The sequence below is a fragment of the Leuresthes tenuis genome, unplaced genomic scaffold (genome assembly GCF_036924035.1).
Source record: "Leuresthes tenuis unplaced genomic scaffold, fLeuTen1.0.hap1 SCAF_42, whole genome shotgun sequence".
In the NCBI taxonomy this organism is placed as follows: Eukaryota; Metazoa; Chordata; class Actinopteri; order Atheriniformes; family Atherinopsidae; genus Leuresthes; species Leuresthes tenuis.
The window spans coordinates 128,886-138,982 of record NW_027325396.1 but is presented as its reverse complement, the minus strand read 5'-3'; positions in this window follow the sequence as shown (position 1 = coordinate 138,982).

The window sequence follows — 10,097 nt, the reverse complement described above, 5'->3', positions numbered from 1 at the left end:
GGCATCAAAGGTATTCAGACTACAATTCTGCTGCCATAATGCTGAACAGGACAAGGGGAAAAAAAAAAAAAGTAAAGAAGACAGTTCTGCCGAAAGCCAGGGACTAGACCTGTTCTAAGTTCTATACTTTTTAAAAGGGGCGTGTTTATCAACTATAGAATTAGAAGATTTACAAAAATGGTCAAGTGCTAGATCTTCATCTGGGATTTTAACAGTGTCATGAACTATTCAACAGATCAGTTAAAAAAAAGCCTGCTCATGGAGATGTTTCAGGATCTGGATACCAACCGTGGACCTAATGTTTTCATTTTTGCAATTCTGATACAAGCTATTGAGCAGTGATAACTAACACCAAGTTCAGATACTGCGGATTTTCTACCTTTGATTTGTTAAGATTGAGCCAATCAGGGACAACCTTGAAGGATCTCTTAAGTTTGGTTTAGTAGGATCAGTAATTACCTGAGAAAGGTTGATATTGGTACACACCTTTTTTAAATGATCAGAGGCAGAGTTCAACTTGTTTAAATTAAAATTGCCACACAGAGATTGGGTTTAGGCCACATGCACACAGAATGACCTCAACAAATATAAGAAATATTAAACATTTACACATGGATTTTTGAATACATGTAGAGGAATGATACTTTGAAATGTGCTCATTGCGGAGTTATGCTCAGTTGAGTAATGAAGGTTGAACTATTCTGGGAAAGAGGTTCTATTCCCAGCATCATGATGGACACTCCTGATATAGAAGGTTTCGCTAACGCATTGGAATTGTTTTACTATTTTCATATGCATGTGCAATGAAGAATGGCTTGTTGCTGATAAATGCAAAGAAGAACAGCTTACACATAGATGCTCACATATAGGCTGCTGAATGCAATGAAGACCTGCTTATCCAGTAAAGTTCAATGTCAATGTGTAATATTCAATTAGGATTTGCAAAACAGTGAAGTTAAACAATGAATGGGTCCATAGTCGGTATGAGAAGACTACAGGAATATTTACCTGGGTGTACGTTCAAACAGAGATGAAAAAATTGCGATAAATAATTGTTTGTTTGTTAGTATGTATATGAATGTTATGTGTATAAACTGTGTTGGGTTATAGTTACTCAGTAGTGTCTCAGTGAAACAACCGACGGGGGAAGCCTTGCGGTGACAACAAAAGCAGTGTTTTACTGATCAGTCAAGTTTTCCAGTGTACTCCATACAAACTGGTTGGCTACTGAAGGGATAGAAAATGGGGAATACTTGTTTTAAAGCAAACAAGGAATTAGATGGGAAAAATACATGTTTTAACGGGACCCAGACAATATTAAATACTCAGACAGATGGGAGAAGAAGTGTAGTTTTGTAGGAAATCACAAAATTATTACTTAAAATTAGTGAAATCAATTGAAGAATGCCTTTCTGAAGAGCTGTTTACCACAGATGAGCAGCTTTGCAACCAAGCACATTGTAGATCGCTTTACTGCCAAAATGATCTAATTTAATGGATTTTTTTAGACATGCATAACAGCATTTTAAGAACAAAGAGAGAAACAAAAAGGGACAACGCTTCATGGTGGAAGGTGATGTATAAATAACTGTGTATATGATGAAGGAGAGACCATTTGAGCAGCACAGCCATTTCGCAGCACAGGGACAGCAGTCCAAGTTAAAGGATCTCCCACGTGGTATCACCTGTCACACTGTCTCAAGGCATCAAAAGAAGAAAAAATCACCAAACTCAAGGACAAAGAGACGAAGACTCCGGTGAACGAAGAGAGAGGACTGACAAACCATAAATACAAAAGGATGCTCGATATCAAGATCCAGAAGAAGAGGCTAACAATGCCACGAACACTTACGATGCTGGGAATGATGCCAGCAATGAACAGAGAAGAAGATTCAGTGTCATCAATCTGCAACACGTGCCTCTAATGAGGGGGTGAATATAGAATCCTCAACAATTACAACGTCTCTGGGAACTGTGACAACAACAAGGTTTAAACCATTTTGATATATATTGTAACCTATTGGCTAAGGAATAGTGCTGAAAATGAGGTAAATCTAATCCACCACTGTCCTTTGTCTTCTATAGGGTTTTTAAACTAATACGTGGTGGTTTGTTTTTCCACAGAAATTTGGAGATGCATGAATCTAGTGACTTAAACCAAGTAGCAGATGGTTTTATGGGGATCATTGAGAACAAATAGTTAACTTTTGGTAGTATCATCATTTTAATGGTTGTAACTCTCCCCATAAGTGATATAGGTGAGGACTTCCAACGAGAGAGATCGTCCTCTACTCTCTTTAATAATTGCACATAATTTAGCTTTGTTAGCTCTGAGAGCCTGGAGGAAATGTTTATGCCTAAATATCTAATATTTCCTGACTGTAAAGTGATCACAGGTATATTCTGGACCCTGCAGTTAATGGGCAGAACTTTGGTCTTAGACCAGTTGATAGAGTAGTCAGAAAGTGCTGAGAATTTATTTATGAGTGTGATCGTGTGAGTGAGAGACGTCTGTGAGTTCTGAAGGAAAAGGCTCCCGGAGGGCCTCTGCCCTATGCTTATGGGGGCTCTTTCCGGGGGATTCCTCTGCAGTCTTCTGGGTGAATGCATGGTTGCCCCTGCGGTGGGCTTCCTGGGTTCTGTGCTCTGTGGGGGCTGCTGGTGGCCTGGGTCTTGTGGCCCTCTCTGCCTGCTTCTGATTGTTTGGGGGGGCTGTGGATTGTGGCCCTGTACGCTTATACACTCATAACTAAGCACGGTTATCATGTAGGTCCTGTGCCATGGGTGTTGCATGTTCTCGCACACACACACACACATTCATTAGTCCAGTAGCATGGTCGCTAAGCAGTTGATGTATTATCATGTCGTCTCAGGTCATCTATATCCACAGCTGTGTTGTATGCGATTGCCGCTTCTTGTGCTTGTTTTTGTTTGTTTGTGTGTTTGTTTTTTCTCTGCTTGTCTGCTTTCAGGTGCTCCTGGTGGCGCTAAGGCTGGAATCCCCTCAGAGGCCATGGATTGTTGTCTGTTTTGTTTTTTACAGGTGTAGCAGCTGGTTGTCTGGTTTTTGTTTCTATTTTTGTTCTCTTTCCTCTTCTTTCCTCTTCTTCTTTCCTTGTCCCCCGGTCCGGTTCAGTTCTATTACATGTCATATATTGTAAACAGAAATAAATAAATGGGCATCAAGGGGAGCTTTACATTTATAAAACTTCCCTTGGCAAAGCTAATCTGTTTGGCATCAAAGGTATTCAGACTACAATTCTGCTGCCATAATGCTGAACAGGACAAGGGGAAAAAAAAAAAAAGTAAAGAAGACAGTTCTGCCGAAAGCCAGGGACTAGACCTGTTCTAAGTTCTATACTTTTTAAAAGGGGCGTGTTTATCAACTATAGAATTAGAAGATTTACAAAAATGGTCAAGTGCTAGATCTTCATCTGGGATTTTAACAGTGTCATGAACTATTCAACAGATCAGTTAAAAAAAAGCCTGCTCATGGAGATGTTTCAGGATCTGGATACCAACCGTGGACCTAATGTTTTCATTTTTGCAATTCTGATACAAGCTATTGAGCAGTGATAACTAACACCAAGTTCAGATACTGCGGATTTTCTACCTTTGATTTGTTAAGATTGAGCCAATCAGGGACAACCTTGAAGGATCTCTTAAGTTTGGTTTAGTAGGATCAGTAATTACCTGAGAAAGGTTGATATTGGTACACACCTTTTTTAAATGATCAGAGGCAGAGTTCAACTTGTTTAAATTAAAATTGCCACACAGAGATTGGGTTTAGGCCACATGCACACAGAATGACCTCAACAAATATAAGAAATATTAAACATTTACACATGGATTTTTGAATACATGTAGAGGAATGATACTTTGAAATGTGCTCATTGCGGAGTTATGCTCAGTTGAGTAATGAAGGTTGAACTATTCTGGGAAAGAGGTTCTATTCCCAGCATCATGATGGACACTCCTGATATAGAAGGTTTCGCTAACGCATTGGAATTGTTTTACTATTTTCATATGCATGTGCAATGAAGAATGGCTTGTTGCTGATAAATGCAAAGAAGAACAGCTTACACATAGATGCTCACATATAGGCTGCTGAATGCAATGAAGACCTGCTTATCCAGTAAAGTTCAATGTCAATGTGTAATATTCAATTAGGATTTGCAAAACAGTGAAGTTAAACAATGAATGGGTCCATAGTCGGTATGAGAAGACTACAGGAATATTTACCTGGGTGTACGTTCAAACAGAGATGAAAAAATTGCGATAAATAATTGTTTGTTTGTTAGTATGTATATGAATGTTATGTGTATAAACTGTGTTGGGTTATAGTTACTCAGTAGTGTCTCAGTGAAACAACCGACGGGGGAAGCCTTGCGGTGACAACAAAAGCAGTGTTTTACTGATCAGTCAAGTTTTCCAGTGTACTCCATACAAACTGGTTGGCTACTGAAGGGATAGAAAATGGGGAATACTTGTTTTAAAGCAAACAAGGAATTAGATGGGAAAAATACATGTTTTAACGGGACCCAGACAATATTAAATACTCAGACAGATGGGAGAAGAAGTGTAGTTTTGTAGGAAATCACAAAATTATTACTTAAAATTAGTGAAATCAATTGAAGAATGCCTTTCTGAAGAGCTGTTTACCACAGATGAGCAGCTTTGCAACCAAGCACATTGTAGATCGCTTTACTGCCAAAATGATCTAATTTAATGGATTTTTTTAGACATGCATAACAGCATTTTAAGAACAAAGAGAGAAACAAAAAGGGACAACGCTTCATGGTGGAAGGTGATGTATAAATAACTGTGTATATGATGAAGGAGAGACCATTTGAGCAGCACAGCCATTTCGCAGCACAGGGACAGCAGTCCAAGTTAAAGGATCTCCCACGTGGTATCACCTGTCACACTGTCTCAAGGCATCAAAAGAAGAAAAAATCACCAAACTCAAGGACAAAGAGACGAAGACTCCGGTGAACGAAGAGAGAGGACTGACAAACCATAAATACAAAAGGATGCTCGATATCAAGATCCAGAAGAAGAGGCTAACAATGCCACGAACACTTACGATGCTGGGAATGATGCCAGCAATGAACAGAGAAGAAGATTCAGTGTCATCAATCTGCAACACGTGCCTCTAATGAGGGGGTGAATATAGAATCCTCAACAATTACAACGTCTCTGGGAACTGTGACAACAACAAGGTTTAAACCATTTTGATATATATTGTAACCTATTGGCTAAGGAATAGTGCTGAAAATGAGGTAAATCTAATCCACCACTGTCCTTTGTCTTCTATAGGGTTTTTAAACTAATACGTGGTGGTTTGTTTTTCCACAGAAATTTGGAGATGCATGAATCTAGTGACTTAAACCAAGTAGCAGATGGTTTTATGGGGATCATTGAGAACAAATAGTTAACTTTTGGTAGTATCATCATTTTAATGGTTGTAACTCTCCCCATAAGTGATATAGGTGAGGACTTCCAACGAGAGAGATCGTCCTCTACTCTCTTTAATAATTGCACATAATTTAGCTTTGTTAGCTCTGAGAGCCTGGAGGAAATGTTTATGCCTAAATATCTAATATTTCCTGACTGTAAAGTGATCACAGGTATATTCTGGACCCTGCAGTTAATGGGCAGAACTTTGGTCTTAGACCAGTTGATAGAGTAGTCAGAAAGTGCTGAGAATTTATTTATGAGTGTGATCGTGTGAGTGAGAGACGTCTGTGAGTTCTGAAGGAAAAGGCTCCCGGAGGGCCTCTGCCCTATGCTTATGGGGGCTCTTTCCGGGGGATTCCTCTGCAGTCTTCTGGGTGAATGCATGGTTGCCCCTGCGGTGGGCTTCCTGGGTTCTGTGCTCTGTGGGGGCTGCTGGTGGCCTGGGTCTTGTGGCCCTCTCTGCCTGCTTCTGATTGTTTGGGGGGGCTGTGGATTGTGGCCCTGTACGCTTATACACTCATAACTAAGCACGGTTATCATGTAGGTCCTGTGCCATGGGTGTTGCATGTTCTCGCACACACACACACACATTCATTAGTCCAGTAGCATGGTCGCTAAGCAGTTGATGTATTATCATGTCGTCTCAGGTCATCTATATCCACAGCTGTGTTGTATGCGATTGCCGCTTCTTGTGCTTGTTTTTGTTTGTTTGTGTGTTTGTTTTTTCTCTGCTTGTCTGCTTTCAGGTGCTCCTGGTGGCGCTAAGGCTGGAATCCCCTCAGAGGCCATGGATTGTTGTCTGTTTTGTTTTTTACAGGTGTAGCAGCTGGTTGTCTGGTTTTTGTTTCTATTTTTGTTCTCTTTCCTCTTCTTTCCTCTTCTTCTTTCCTTGTCCCCCGGTCCGGTTCAGTTCTATTACATGTCATATATTGTAAACAGAAATAAATAAATGGGCATCAAGGGGAGCTTTACATTTATAAAACTTCCCTTGGCAAAGCTAATCTGTTTGGCATCAAAGGTATTCAGACTACAATTCTGCTGCCATAATGCTGAACAGGACAAGGGGAAAAAAAAAAAAAGTAAAGAAGACAGTTCTGCCGAAAGCCAGGGACTAGACCTGTTCTAAGTTCTATACTTTTTAAAAGGGGCGTGTTTATCAACTATAGAATTAGAAGATTTACAAAAATGGTCAAGTGCTAGATCTTCATCTGGGATTTTAACAGTGTCATGAACTATTCAACAGATCAGTTAAAAAAAAGCCTGCTCATGGAGATGTTTCAGGATCTGGATACCAACCGTGGACCTAATGTTTTCATTTTTGCAATTCTGATACAAGCTATTGAGCAGTGATAACTAACACCAAGTTCAGATACTGCGGATTTTCTACCTTTGATTTGTTAAGATTGAGCCAATCAGGGACAACCTTGAAGGATCTCTTAAGTTTGGTTTAGTAGGATCAGTAATTACCTGAGAAAGGTTGATATTAGTACACACCTTTTTTAAATGATCAGAGGCAGAGTTCAACTTGTTTAAATTAAAATTGCCACACAGAGATTGGGTTTAGGCCACATGCACACAGAATGACCTCAACAAATATAAGAAATATTAAACATTTACACATGGATTTTTGAATACATGTAGAGGAATGATACTTTGAAATGTGCTCATTGCGGAGTTATGCTCAGTTGAGTAATGAAGGTTGAACTATTCTGGGAAAGAGGTTCTATTCCCAGCATCATGATGGACACTCCTGATATAGAAGGTTTCGCTAACGCATTGGAATTGTTTTACTATTTTCATATGCATGTGCAATGAAGAATGGCTTGTTGCTGATAAATGCAAAGAAGAACAGCTTACACATAGATGCTCACATATAGGCTGCTGAATGCAATGAAGACCTGCTTATCCAGTAAAGTTCAATGTCAATGTGTAATATTCAATTAGGATTTGCAAAACAGTGAAGTTAAACAATGAATGGGTCCATAGTCGGTATGAGAAGACTACAGGAATATTTACCTGGGTGTACGTTCAAACAGAGATGAAAAAATTGCGATAAATAATTGTTTGTTTGTTAGTATGTATATGAATGTTATGTGTATAAACTGTGTTGGGTTATAGTTACTCAGTAGTGTCTCAGTGAAACAACCGACGGGGGAAGCCTTGCGGTGACAACAAAAGCAGTGTTTTACTGATCAGTCAAGTTTTCCAGTGTACTCCATACAAACTGGTTGGCTACTGAAGGGATAGAAAATGGGGAATAGTTGTTTTAAAGCAAACAAGGAATTAGATGGGAAAAATACATGTTTTAACGGGACCCAGACAATATTAAATACTCAGACAGATGGGAGAAGAAGTGTAGTTTTGTAGGAAATCACAAAATTATTACATAAAATTAGTGAAATCAATTGAAGAATGCCTTTCTGAAGAGCTGTTTACCACAGATGAGCAGCTTTGCAACCAAGCACATTGTAGATCGCTTTACTGCCAAAATGATCTAATTTAATGGATTTTTTTAGACATGCATAACAGCATTTTAAGAACAAAGAGAGAAACAAAAAGGGACAACGCTTCATGGTGGAAGGTGATGTATAAATAACTGTGTATATGATGAAGGAGAGACCATTTGAGCAGCACAGCCATTTCGCAGCACAGGGACAGCAGTCCAAGTTAAAGGATCTCCCACGTGGTATCACCTGTCACACTGTCTCAAGGCATCAAAAGAAGAAAAAATCACCAAACTCAAGGGCAAAGAGACGAAGACTCCGGTGAACGAAGAGAGAGGACTGACAAACCATAAATACAAAAGGATGCTCGATATCAAGATCCAGAAGAAGAGGCTAACAATGCCACGAACACTTACGATGCTGGGAATGATGCCAGCAATGAACAGAGAAGAAGATTCAGTTTCATCAATCTGCAACAGGTGCCTCTAGTGACGGGGTGAATATAGAATCCTCAACAATTACAACGTCTCTGGGAACTGTGACAACAACAAGGTTTAAACCATTTTGATATATATTGTAACCTATTGGCTAAGGAATAGTGCTGAAAATGAGGTAAATCTAATCCACCACTGTCCTTGGTCTTCTATAGGGTTTTTAAACTAATACGTGGTGGTTTGTTTTTCCACAGAAATTTGGAGATGCATGAATCTAGTGACTTAAACCAAGTAGCAGATGGTTTTATGGGGATCATTGAGAACAAATAGTTAACTTTTGGTAGTATCATCATTTTAATGGTTGTAACTCTCCCCATAAGTGATATAGGTGAGGACTTCCAACGAGAGAGATCTCTATCTTTAATAATTGCACATAATTTAGCTTTGTTAGCTCTGAGAGCCTGGAGGAAATGTTTATGCCTAAATATCTAATATTTCCTGACTGTAAAGTGATCACAGGTATATTCTGGACCCTGCAGTTAATGGGCAGAACTTTGGTCTTAGACCAGTTGATAGAGTAGTCAGAAAGTGCTGAGAATTTATTTATGAGTGTGATCGTGTGAGTGAGAGACGTCTGTGAGTTCTGAAGGAAAAGTAATACATCATCAGCATAAAGACTTATTTTATGCTCAATATTTTGGGATTGGATGCCTTTAATATTTCTATCTTGTCTGATAGAAGCTGCTAAAGGTTTGATGAAAATAGCAAAAAGTGAGGGAGAAAGTGGGCAACCTTGTCTTGTACCTCTCTGCAGACTGAAGCTTGGAGAAGTTTGATCATTTGTCCTGACACTTGCATTTGGGGAGCTATATAATATCCTTATCCAGTTGATGAAGTGTGACCCAAACCCGAATTTGTTTAATGCTGCAAATAAAAGTTTCCAGTTCACTCCATCAAATGCTTTTTCTGCATCTATAGAGTCGATTGTGGCTTCCAAGTTGTTGATGGTAGAATAGTCTTTGAGATTAATGATCCGGTTTGTGAATGAACCATTGTGCCTACTGCTCTTCAGCCTGTCAAATGAAATGTATAATTTGAAACGTGACAAATGAACGAAGACCCAAGGAGTTGAGTCGTAAACAAATCAATACTGTTTCCTGTGCAAGGACCCGTCAGCCGAGGAGTTGAGTCATGAACGAATCAATACTGTTTCCTGTGCGAGGACCCGTCTCCCGAGGAGTTGAGTCGTGAACGAATCAATACTGTTTCCTGTCCTGCTGACTGAGCTTATGAAGCTGCCGCCTGCCATGTGGTGAGGAAGGGTACTGCATGAAAATGAACGAATCACTCACTGAGACAACTCGTTACTCCCGAGTCATATAAAAAATTAGTTTATATCGAACGAATCGCTCACGAACGACACATCACTATCTATTTGACGAGTTATGCATGAATTCGGATTTTGCAATAAAATTAATTCCTTCTCTCAAACCAAGTTCAAACTGCTTTGTCCTTCATATTTATCTACTTCTAATCTAGTTTCAACAATAAACAACACTGTATTTTGTAGTATGAAAAAGAACCAGACCTAATTTTCAGCAATTAGCTTCTCTCGAGGAGATATGAAGGAATACAGATTTTGCTATAAAATGAAATACTTCTATCAAACTGACTTAAAACGGTTTGTTCTTATTTCTTCATTTCTGATGAAGTTTCAACAATAAACAACAAACTTTGTATTATGAGAAAGAACCAGACT